Source organism: Halictus rubicundus, chromosome 2, assembly GCF_050948215.1.
Source record: "Halictus rubicundus isolate RS-2024b chromosome 2, iyHalRubi1_principal, whole genome shotgun sequence".
Taxonomy (NCBI): Eukaryota; Metazoa; Arthropoda; class Insecta; order Hymenoptera; family Halictidae; genus Halictus; species Halictus rubicundus.
Window position 1 is genome coordinate 14,099,554 of NC_135150.1, and position 13,158 is coordinate 14,112,711.

At 44.4% G+C, this 13,158-nt stretch overlaps 1 protein-coding gene across 3 annotated transcripts in view; it reads left to right on the forward strand.

The window, feature by feature from the left end:
* The window catches only part of Src64b (Tyrosine-protein kinase Src64B), an 86,302-nt gene that overhangs the window by 47,352 nt on the left and 25,792 nt on the right, over positions 1 to 13,158 (forward strand). The window contains exon 1 of one of the 3 annotated variants that reach the window (XM_076805438.1): positions 5,252 to 5,274. The exons of the other annotated variants lie outside the window; for them this stretch is intronic. The gene's annotated coding sequence lies outside the window, so the exon portion shown is untranslated. Of the gene's footprint in view, positions 1 to 5,251; positions 5,275 to 13,158 lie in introns of those variants that run through there. 3 annotated transcript variants of the gene reach the window in all.

The following is a 13,158-nucleotide window of genomic DNA, read 5'->3' on the forward strand; positions in this document are numbered from 1 at the left end:
TTCTCAAATAGATCATAATTTTCCGTATTGTCATTTTCAATATCAAACATTTCGAACGTCTTGACATTTTGGGAATGAATATTCAAGGGATAAAATAAAAATTAAAATATAAAAATGTAAATCAAGATGGATAAAAAAATGAACAAAAGATAAAATGTGAAACTTACTACGAAGTATTGTTGGTTTGTTCACTTTTTTGAAAATGACACTTATAACACGTAATACGATATAAAATAAAAGTAGAATAATAATAGAATAAAAATACAAAATAGTAAAAGACTGCCGAATATGCTCCTTGTAACTTTCACGTTTTGATGCTCTCTGTTCAGCTCACAAGACTTTACTGATTTGAATTCGTGAGAAGACGTCTAGGCATCTCCTTCGGCTATGATTTTATCTATTTTACAGTCATAGTAGATAAGACGGTGTAAGAAAATCCGAGGTTCTGGACCGCTTCGGATACCAATCAGGCAAATAAACACCGCGAGGCCGATAGGCGAGCGAGAACTGTAAACACTTTGAAGTGCCGTAAAGCAGTCCCTGGATGGTACTTTTCGGCTAAAATCATACCACAACTGCCTTACCTTTCGTTTGTAACGACTTTATAGTTTTGGAATTGAGTCTTTGAAAGAATACTATTACAAAAAGATATAAATCGTTCTACCGGTCAAATGACCGGTCGCGGTAGGTAAGACAGACTACAAATTTTTCTCAGAAAATAAACAATAAAAAAAGAAGTGAATATTGAAAAATGTATTATACGCATATTTTAGGAAAAGTCGTGAAGTTTAAAGGTAATTGAATTACGTTGTATATAAGAAATTCTAATCGAAATTTTAAAAACGGTCATTTGACCGGTCCCGGTAGGAATAGTGTTAAATACGTGCAAATGACAAGTAGTTTATAGTATGTTTCAGTGTACAATATACAATCTTAAATACCTTGAATAATATTTTACGAAATTTTCCTCCAATCACAACAATCTTGTCAAGCCTATAAGTTTCTGCTTGGCATCAGTTTTCTTTTCGCCAATAAAACATGATAACACCAAAGGTCCCCATGATCGAGGAACCCATCAAAGTGCCTTGAAACAGCGCTGCCTTCGCCATAGTTCAGAAACACGAAAACGACGATGTACCATTTTTTTTTCTCCGATCCTGTCAGGTTTATCGCTTCTCCGCAGAAGAGAGGTGCTGTCGGAGGAGTATTTGTCCGTTGAAAAAGAAAAAAAACAAGGGGACGAAAGCGAAGCAAATGGCGTCAGAAGTATCAAGCATCCCTCGAGGAGCAGTCGAACAAGTCTCAGAGGGCCGACCCTCGGCCAAGTCCAATGCCTCTGGAGAGGTTGAGACGACCTTTGACACCTCGCCGTGTGTACACCGGCGCGGACCTTGGCTGCTAATATCCTACGGGAGGCCGTGCTTCCCATCGGTGATAATTCTTGCAGGATATAACTCCTGAAACAGTTGGAGGCGGCTTCCGTGGGCCGGACGCCCTTAACGCCCGAATCCAACGAAACTCTCTGCCTTTTCCCTCGGTTTCCCTCGGTTTCCCTGATCCGAGGGAAACCGGAGGGAAAGAGAGATCGGCAATCGGCGGAGCTCGATGCTGGAACAGACGGTAAATTAAAAGTAATCGCGGACCGGTCGATTTCCTGTCTGTCCTAAGGGGGATGGGGGGTGTACGAGCCGCGACGAGAATGGCGCCAACTAGAATAGGGTGACGATCCTTCGCAGAAGTCGATAGCAGAGCTGGGCGACGGGTCAATAGCGGTGAATGAGTGTTTCCCATGGGGCTTTATGCACCGGCAAGGAATATTGACGCCGCACAGTCTACTAATAACATTAAGGGAAAAAAGTCCATAATCACGATTCAAAACGAACCTTCGTCGCGTCACTGTATGCAGCACCATTTTCTTGGCTTTATACAGTCAATCTCGTAATCGATGGCATAAATTTTAAACAACTTCTCACCATTGTGTATAAATAGTCGAAAGCGATGAAAATATTGAGCATAAAAATTGCTTTATTACGTGTACCCTTTCCGTAACAGAAATCGTTGCGGACAACATCAAAGACCCGGTTTACGACCTAATGCAACATTAAATACGGGAAATGTTTACAGTGGCGAGAGTAATGGTGCAATACTGCTAGATTTGCCAATAAATTTCAAATGGAAGTATGCAGTGGTAAAAGTAACGTTCCGTTAAACATGAATTATTATTCGATCTCAAAGTCGAGAAAGCGGCGAAATATCAAAGTGCCGTACATTCTTGCGACCCACAAAGTAACTGGAAAACTTATTGTCAATTCAGCCACTCTTAACGAATAATACTTTCTTTGTCGCTGTCCAATTAATTTCTTGTCCACCGTTCTCCCATATTCTGATCTACCATTTTCCAACAATTTTATCGAATGCAACGAAAACGTTCTTCAGGATCCGACCGATCGAATTCTCATCGAAGCCTAATATTAGCCGATATGTAAATCTAATTTCGGAGTAAATCTCGCAGCAAACCAGAGAGGCTGGCCGGTCTAACGAGCTCGCGATCGTTCAATGACACGTTAGGCCTGCTCGAGTAGCGGAAAATTGAAACGATGGCCGCGAGCCAGCCGATTAAAGTCCTCGGGAGGATCGTTCGTGACCTTCCGGTCAGCTCCTTCGCCGGATAGATCCTGGCCGGTGTGTTGGTGCTAGAAAACGATCGATCCTGGGCGGAACGGGACTTTCATTCGTCCCGCAAACGGAGAAAAACCGTCGGGGCCATTTAGCCGCGGAACGGGGTCAAGAGCTTTCCGCGGTTCCGCTTTGAGCTTTTCCTCTCTTTCGGGGATTAATAGACCACGCGCCCGGAAGCGCAGTTGCTATGCGGCGCACGGTGCCCGATTCTTCTCGAAAATTGAATTCAAATATAAAATCAATCATAAAATCGTCGACTGTAAATATTAGGGGTACCCATAAGTAATCAATCATTTTCAAACAATTTGTTTTGCCTTTGGTTCCGTACCGATCGTTGAAGATCAGCCCGTGTCCGATGGAAATGCACGAGCACGTGGGACAGCGAAAATACATGCTACTACATACGAATATTTTAGATACCAGATTAATCTTAGCACTCGAATGGCGACTGTAAGGCGCCACTAAAAATTGCTGTATAATTATTCAAAATATTTTTTACGTTATTATATTTGTGTGTATTTAATAAATTACTGAACATTTCAGTATTGCACGAATAAATTGCAACATTTTCGTATGTATAACACGAAAAAAAAATATATAGAAAGGTAATTTTTTAGGTTGAAAGAAATGTTTTGTTTTGGAGGGTTAAATATTAGGGGTACCCATTAGTAATCAATCATTTGCAAACAATTTGTTTTGCCTTTGGTTCCGTACCGATCGTTGAAGAGGAAACACGTATTCCTTTACAGTTTTCGGAAAAGCAGCCCGTGTTCCAAATATTCTAAAAAGTATAATTGTTTTTACAACCCTGTAATGAAATGGCGGCGTCCGTACCTTCCGAGGATCGTATTCGTCATTGCATACTTTTTCATTTTCATGCGGGACTTAATGCAACGGTAACAACAAAGAAAATTTGCGATGTTTATGGAGATGTATTGATTATGATCCCTCTGACAGGCCTCGAAATGGACGATCAGTTGAATTTGATAATGACACCCTAAAATCTCTAGTGGAAGCTGATCCAAGAAAGATGGTAAACTGTCCTTGATAATGATGGAGATTATATAATAAATTAAGAAATAAAAACCTGAATTTACTAAAAAGTTTGTTTTCGATTTCAAAATAATTCCTTACTTATGGGCCCCCCTAATAGTTTTCATTTGATCAGCTTCATTTTTAGTCACAACTAAATCATTGGAGTACTATTTGTATTTCCACCGTCGCAGCGGTGGCAGCGTCGAACGTAACATCTTCCAAGACATTTTCGAGAAAGCCGAGCCTGAGCCACTCACGCGTCCCCGACAATCCCGTCGGATGATCCACGACTCGCGACACAAAACCGGGACAACAAACTGCCACCATCCATCACTGTTCGTCGATATCATATCTCCGCGAGCAAAAATATCCGAGGACATCGAACGGTTTCTCTTGCCCGCCCACCGTCCACGGAACTTCCGAAGAATCTCGGCGTCCTCTGTCAGCTTAACTTCGAACATTTCCTGCGAGCTCGAAGCGCGTCGTTTCTTCGGCGGGTCTCGTGCTCGAAAAATCACGAGGAAACTTGGGAAGAAAAGCGCCTGTGCAGGGGCAGAGTACGCCGTTCCGCACTTAAGGATACCGGGTCCGACGATCGCCTCGTGTGTCGGCCGAATCGCGATCTGTATCTCGTCGGCGAACGACGGAAACGCCTGAGAAGGAAGAACATTCGCTAGTTCGTAGACTTCCGGTGTAAAGCGACGCTGTTTCCGGTCGCGGGACGATCCCGATTCGCGTCACGGACGGCCGACTTTGTTCTTCAGAGGACAATCTGATCTGGCGGATCGAAAAAATCGATTTTTGCTATAGAAGCTGGTGGTATGATCCTTCGGAACTGTTTTTCTAAAATTGTGTAATGAAATTTGAAAGAATGAAGCGTCTATTAATGTACATTGGTGGTATAAGGCTTTTCTAAAAGTGTGATCTGTGGATGATCGCACGATTAAACATATAACGATTATTGAACTCTTATCCTACTACAGAGATTTCTATATATGTCGCCAAGGCCTGGATAATAAGCGTCGTGGAATTATCCCCACTACCGCGGGGTATACCCCCTGAGAGGCCTCGGACCTCGGACTAAACCTACCAAGCACGAAACATATACAGTAATTTCTCTATATATGTCGCCCTGACCAGGATGATAAATGTCACGGAATTATCCCCACTACCGTGTAAACATAACACGGCTCGGGTATGTCTCCTGGAGGATACACGACGCTGGCAAGACCCGTGTTGTTAACATATATCGAGAATTCACTGTACGTGTTGTTTTAAGCCTTTCCCACGTCTCCTCCGCAGGAACAGAGAGTTCTGACCTGACATTTTCATGCACCAACGTGCAAACCCGAAATATCCAGCTCCAATCGAGAAAGTCCCCGAGGGGAACTATTCACGGTCCAGGGATCCTAGAAACGAGGTTGATCGTGGGGGCGATCGATGGTCAAGGTTGCTTCGGGAAGTTGATTCGGGGCTGAATGTCAACGGACCGATGGAGAGATCGGTGTCCTTGGACGATCGTCAGGCTCCGTTGGAACGAGACCGGTGCAGTAGAGGAAGGTTCGTGCTGGACATGATTTGGGACTCCGTTTCCGGTCGGCGTGATTGATCCGCCAGCTGTAGAGTTGGCGGAGAACCCGAAAATCAATTCGAAAATCGGGTTTTCGACGGTCGGGACGAGTCGGGTTTTTAAAAAATGTCGGAACTCCGAATATGTTGGTACTCCCGAAATTTCCGGGAATATTCTCTCGAATCGCGGTATTTTCGGAAATTTTTTATTTATTCTCGGGATTCCCGATATGTTTCTGATATTTTCGGGTTCTCGCGGGCTTGGCCAGCTGGCGTTTCGGACCAGGCCGTTTTTCGCGCGGCGCAACAACGACCCAGCGAGGGTTAAGTGGCGCTTTAAAGCTCCGGGTCGGGCCTCTTCAGCCGCGCCTAACGACGTCTATTCTCTTCGGCCTTTCCCCGGGAAGCGACGGGTACACGGTGCGACCCGGCGTGCTCTCGTGACTCACGGATGTTCCGTGACTTAGTCACGGTCTCCTCTCTTTTCTCTTGTCGGAACGAGCGGTGACGTCCGCGGAGCAGGTACCACCGCGATCGAAGCCACGAGCCTGAACGAGGTCGACGCTCGCTTCCAGAACACAAATTGGTAAACACAGGCTACGTCTTGATGCGCAGTCAAAACTTTCGGGCCCGGAATGCCGCTCGCTTCGTGCGCAAACATTATTTCTGAACCCTTTGCGGTCCTGCGTCGAGCAAGTCTGATTTTTTCAGCTGTAGTTCCTCACCCGATTGATTCCCGTTGTATTCATCCATAACACATTGCAGTATTCCTGAACACTGAACAGGTAATTGGAGCTACCTAAGTGTTTTTTTTTCTGGCGGACAATTTTTATTTTGGATAAAGTTCCGCAGTCGAATAATGAGCGAAGGACCTTGATCTTGCACCTCTGAGCGTCTTCGTGTCCCGTGCAAACTGCGAAGGATTCGCCAGGCATGTTGCTAGTTTATAGAGCGATTTTTTATTTACAACGAGGCACCGCACGAACGCGCCTCCCCATCAGAAGCAACGAAGATTGCGTTACGGTTCGAGCACGCTTTTATCGATTTCCTACAATATCGTATCGAGTAGCGGCAGGAGTGTCGAGTTTCTATTGACTTTTCCACAGGAGCATAACTCCCACGAACAACCAGAGGTGTTCCCGGCTCGAGGGAAGCCCTACTGTTTCATAATCGATAAGGGGGTCCACGCTTCCTTCTATTTATAGTCCGCGTGTCGATATCCGCGGCATTAAATTCGCCAACGGGCTTAATCATCAGCTTCGAGGAAATAATGGAGACCCGCTTTCACGGTGTTAAGGCCGAACTTGCCTGAGCCGGAGCCGCCTGCAAATTTCCCTCGAAACTTTGCGAAGCTGTTGCTTCTACATCCATCGCGTCGCTGCTATTACAACATTTAATTAAGTGAACGTTAATTTATACAACGACGGGATAAAAACTCCGACGCTAAAGTCCCGTGTAGTGTTCCGCAACTGTGGTTGTCGTACTATCACGTGGACACGCGATCGTAAAAGACGGCATTTTGCGAGCGTTTTATTGACTGATGACTTCTGACTTGTTCCTACTCATTATTGACTTGTCACATTTTTGGTAGGCTATGGATCTTATGTACAGGTAACCCTCCTATAACACGGTAGATAGGTTCCTAAGAAAATGCCGTGTTGTATGAGACCCAGAGCCAGTACAAAAAGGGGAGTTACGTACAGGTAGCGAAACCGTGTTATAAGATGCCGTGTTGTAGGAGGGTTACCTGTATTTATAAAAAAAGTTTCAGGAGAAGTGTGAAACAGTGGGACGGTTAAAAGAAATTGAGAATATCGATATGTTACTGTCAAACAAAATTATTCAACAAAAAAATGAAGCTCAGGTCAGCGCCTAACCTTCTGCTCCAGTGCCTTGTAATGGGTACAAGTAATTCTTATTCTGTATAACTGTCCACAGTCTAATTGTTGTTATTATTTCCATCGTTATAATTCTATTTATTCAATAAAAATCACTAAAAAATTGGATAACTACGCCCTTTTCATTTTTATGAAATAATGCAAACTTTTAGTGGACAAGAGTATGTGGAAACAATGTGGACAAATTGACTAGTCGCAAGAAATGTTTCTGAATCACGGTATCAGATGAAAACAATTTTAACTGGTCCACCACGAAATTCCTTGGCATTTCTCTCTCAAAAGCAAAAAATTTGTCACGTGGGGGGGGGGGGGGGGTGCACAAAGCCAGTCAGCTGACTTTGGGCCGCAGCGGGGGTGTTGACGCGCTTATAGAGAGGTCTGGGTTAAGTGGCGGCAAAGGGGGTCGACGAAAGCGCGCTCGTACAGGAGAGGGAAGAAAAATTTTCAAGCGTTTAATATTCGTTTCAATTAGTCTCTCCGACCACAATTCCGCTTGCCGGGCAAAATTAATTAGATTCTCGGGGGACGAGAGCGGCGGGGGTCGAAGGAGTGAAAAAAAGTAGGCTAGCGCCACGGGGGTTCTCGATCTCATTAAAAAAGAGCGCTTTCCAAACAGAAACCGTGGAACGCGTCGCGACGCGTTTTCCCGCGCGCGCTCGTCCCAGATTATCGGCGAAAATTCGCGAACTAGCTCCATGAAATTGCGATTCGTCTTTCCGTGCGGATTTAATTACGCCGCGGGGCCATTAAAACAGTGGCCGGGCCCCGAGGGCGTCCCGTCGACCGAACAACAAACTTTAAGCCCGGGAATTTTTATATCTCGGCCGCGTTACGTTCGAGATTATGATCCGGCTTCCAATTACGGTGATCAGGGGACGGCGGAGGGGAAAGTTAGAGAGCGTTAAAGCTCGTCACGTCGTAAAAGTACGGTCAAGGACCCGAAACAGGGTTTCGGCCCGCCGATAAACGGAGGGGGGAGGGATAAGGGGGGGCAATAACGCGAGTTTTGGCCAAGCACGCGGAACAGACCGTCCCGAACACCGAACAGAGGACGCTCTTACGCTACTTGAACCTCGAATAAGAAACACAGACACCGAAACCATTTGCTTTTTAGGCACACCGTCTGCGCAAACTTAATCTGGATTAGCTTTATTAGCTGTGCCGCAGCTTCTGAACTCTTTACGTTATAACTCTACACTTTCCGCCCCGGCAAATCTAATTTCATCGTTTTCTTCTGCCGTCTTCTTATAACTCGTTCAGCTTTTCCTAACCCTGAAGCTTCGGATGATTTTCAGGAATTTGCGGCCGAGGTGGCTAGATCCAAATTTTCGCGTTAATTAGGCACAGTGAATTCTCGATGTATGTCAACAACACGGGTCTTGCCAGCGTCGTGTATCGTCCAGGAGGACATACCCGTGTTATGTTTACATTCCTCGGCGTCCGAGGCCCCTCGAGCTCTACAGTGACTCCCATAAATATTCGGACACTAGGTATAACTAACTTTATGATTTAATAATTCGTTTGTTGATAAAGCAATCGCCCTGGAAATTGTTTCTAGCAATAAAACATTTATTAAGGATGATAAACATATATAATTTATTTGAAAAATATATATACGTTTCATAATAAAAATTATTAAACGAAATAATGGACCATTTGTGGCTCACAAAAATATTCGGACACGTATTATATTTCTCTGGCAATCGCCTTCTGGGGACGCGATATTCCAAGAACGGGAAAACGTTTGTTTACAAACAGAATCTCGTGGACCATTAGATGTCCATTCCACCTCACTACTGTCAGTAGTAAACATGAATTCGTTCAAAATGGGTCGCAAAGGAAAGAATACGAGTTTCGATGTGTGGCAGCTTGTAATTTTTCATCGAGAAAAAGGAAAAACCTATCGCGAAATTAGTGCAATGCTTCGTATAAGTAAGAGTACTGTGCTGCAGATATCTGTCGACGATTTTATATTGAGAATCGCATTGATTCTATTCCGCAAACTGGAAGACCAAGTCTCTTATGTACGAGGGAGAAAAGCAAAATTATTCGGAAAGTGAAAAAAAAATCCGCGCTTAAGTGCTCCAAAACTAGTTAGTGAGCTATTAGGAAAAAGCTCCAAAAATGTTTCAGCCGAAACAGTTCGGAGAGTGCTGAGGCAAGCTGGTTACAATGAAAGAGTAGCTAGAAAGAAACCATTTATCAACGAAAAGAATATTGATAAACGAAAAACCCTTGCAAGAGAGCTAATTTCTAAGGATGAGACATGGTGGAAGGATGTCATATTTGCTGATGAAAGCAAATTCAATCTGTACAATTCCGACGGAAGAACTATGGTGTGGCGGAAAGCGAATAAAGAGTTTAATTTTGAAAATACAAGAGGTACAGTGAAACACGGCGGAAGCAGCGTAATGGTCTGGGGTTGCATTTCGTCATATGGAGTCGGTAACCTAGCTTTTATTGACGGTATCATGGACAAAAATCATTATTTAAATATACTCAAAAATAATTTAATTCAAAGTGCTGAAAAAAAGGGGGTTAATAATACTTTTAAGTTTCACCAAGACAACGACCCCAAGCACAAGTCACGTATTGTGCAAGAATTTTTATTATACCGCTGCCCCAAAATTCTTCATTCGCCGCCCCAATCACCGGACCTTAATCCTATCGAGAATTTATGGGATGAATTGGATAGAAAAATTCGAAAAACCCCAATTACATCGATAGCTAAATTAAAACAAAGACTTGCAACTGAGTGGTCGAATATAACTGTTGAATATTTAAAAAAAAATTACAAACAGTATGCCAAACAGATTAAGACATGTTCTTAAACAAAATGGTTATGCCACGAAGTATTAAACAAATTTTTTAATGCTAAATTACATTATCTAAATTGAAAAATTAATATTGTCCGAATATTTTTGTGAGCCAAAAATGGTACATTATTTCTTTTACTAATTTTTATTATGGAATTTATGTACATTTTTCAAATAAATTATTTATGTTTATCAACATTAATAGATCTTTTATTGCTAGAAACAATTCCCGGGGCGATTGCTTCATTAACAAAGGAATTATCAAGTCGTAAAGGTAGTTATAGCTAGTGTCCGAATATTTTTGGGAGTCACTGTATAAGGTATAAGGTATACCCCGCGGTAGTGGGGATAATTCCGCGACGTTTATCATCGAGACCTTGGCGACATATATAGAGAGAAATCACTGTATCTTATTTTAACTAACGTCTCTTGCAAGACCATACTGTTCGAACGGCAGCACGAGTGTCAAAAATCTCTGTAGCTTCGAGTATGCCTCTCATTTGGTGATGCTGGGTGCTCGCCCGAGCAAGAAAGGAGGGTAAGAAACGCGACGCTCGTTCCCGGCTAAATTCGTATGACGCTCCAGCGACTTTTAATTCGATAACGACCGAAACGCGGAGATCCCCGAGGCTCATCGGGCCCGAAACGACCTCGTAAACCACGGACGCAACAGCCTTATCATCGAGCTCCGCGTCGCAATAAAACGCCTCCAGGAATAGAAGCCGGGGCTCCTTTGGTTGTCTAAAGTATCTGGAGGACATTCACGGAATTAGACGAAGCGAGAGTGGCAACAAGCGGGATCGTTTCCAGCTCCGGGCACGGGCGCAAAGATAGAACCCGCGGGACGAGGACGGGAAGCTGCGAGCGAACCGTTGCTGGGTCTGGGCGCGAGTTCGATGGAAATGCAAATGCGTCATAGCCGAAACGCTGACCGAGAAATTTGCCGCGCGACGTCGTGTAATTTACTCGGCCGGCGAGATTATGAGAGGACGCGCGACACGGCGCTCGTCGATGGAAGAAAACGCTGTTCGACGAACTACGGTGATTCCGGGGAACGACATTATTATCCCGCGGCTCTTAGACTCCGCCAATATTCATTTAGCGGGAAGCTTGACCTCAAAAAGACTCTACTCTAATTAGCCCGATGATGGTAATGTTGCCATCACGATGCCGGCCTGCGCGCAGCGAGCCGAGCGAAAGCTTTTCCTGGCCCGTCTGCATAAAGGATGAAGCATTAGCAGGAACAATATTAGCTTCGCTGATGTTACAATCACGTCCTTTACAGATACGACTCTTTGATGAATTTTGTAAGTGGATTTAGCATGAAGCACTTAAAAAAAAAAAACGGTTTCTTCGATTCTTTTTCTGATCAAAAATTTTATTGGGATTAGACAAAGTTAGAAATAATCGCGAATTTATTCGCTGTTTTGCTTCATTTTAACACAAATCAAGACAGCATTATTTTTCCTACTGACATGATAACTCGTGGAACGCTTTATGAACGTGTGTCCATGGAGACGCCAATGGGAGGAGAGCCAAATTAAGGTACAGGAACATAATCAATAAACCGCGGATACGGCAAAGACGAGAAATGGAAAACGGCAGAAACAGTGGAATATTTTTAAATTATCAAATTGCTGAAGGAAGAAATACATCCTAGACTCCCGTCTAGATTTACAGCCAAAAGAGACTTTCCGGGCCGGGAATGATCGACGCCAAAACTAGGCGGCAGCGATAATTCGCGTAAAAAGCGTGGTTCCAGCGGAATTACGAATCCCGGTGGCCAAAGGGCAGCAGCATGATGGCGGAGCTTCCGCGAAAGCAACGGCCCTTAGTCACCGCGAGTAATTAATTATCTGCGGCAGGAAGTCCGCGATTCGAATCGCGTATTTTTACTCTGGGTCACATGCCTGATGAACAACCGTCCTCGAGCGTCGCCTAATGGCATTATTCATCCTCCGGGTGACGTTTTCGTGCCACCCGCTAATGATCTGTTACACGGTAATCTCATTGTAAACAGACCCGGTCTACCTGGCGGTTGTTAAGGTCCGAGGGAAGAGGGCATAGTCCGTTCACCCGGAGCCTAATGTCGGTCGACAAACCCACCGAAATTTTCGAGGCTCCCTCGGAACCGAGCCGCAACGTGTCCCTAAGATGTCGGAGAATGACGTCAACCGATACTCCGAACCGGGTCAAAGATCTCGGGGGAAAGATAGGCTGGATCCTCCCTCACGTGGCACCGTCATCGATCCCGCCACGATTGTTCCGTCGGTTCTCCACGCGGGATCGTTAGATTGATCGTTTCTCGTTTCGCGGCGCGCAGGAACGGACTGAAATTATTTCACGCCTCGTTCCGTTCACGACCGCCGCGCTCGCCCGAGCGGATCCCATGGCCGCCCTCGTTTTGTTCTGCTTCGGAGGAACACGGTCGATCATCCGCTCGTAAATTGTTAAGCGAATCTTCGGGACCGGTCCGATCGGCGTATTATGTTCATTACCGGTGATTTAGGGGACTCGCGCGCTCCCGGTGTTTGCTGCTCTCCGCCCGTGTCCGATGGAAATGCACGAGCATGTGGAACAGCGAAAATACATGCTACTACATACGAATATTTTAGATACCAGATTAAATATTAGCGGTACACATACGTAATCAATTATTTGCAAAGAATTTGTTTTGCCTTTAGTTCTGTACCGATCGTTGAAGAGGAAACACGTATTCAGTTTTCGGAAAAGCAGCCCGTGTTCCAAATATTCTAAAAAGTATAATTGTTTTTACAACCCTGTAATGAAATGGCGGCGTCCGTACCTTCCGAGGATCGTATTCGTCATTGCATACTTTTTCATTTTCATGCGGGACTTCATGCAACGGTAACAACAAAGAAAATTTGCGATGTTTATGGAGATGTATTGAAGGTCAGCAAGTGTCAACGTTGGTTCAGAAGGTTTGCTGCTGGTGATTATGATCTCTCTGACAGGCCTCGAAGTGAACGACCAGTCGAATTTGATAACGACACCCTAAAATCTCTAGTGGAAGCTGATCCAAAATTAAGTATACAAGAATTATCGAGAAGCCTTGGGTCCACATGGTCAACTATACAAAGGCACCTACACGAAATGGGAAAGACATATAGGCAAGGAATGTGGGTACTGCATCAATTATC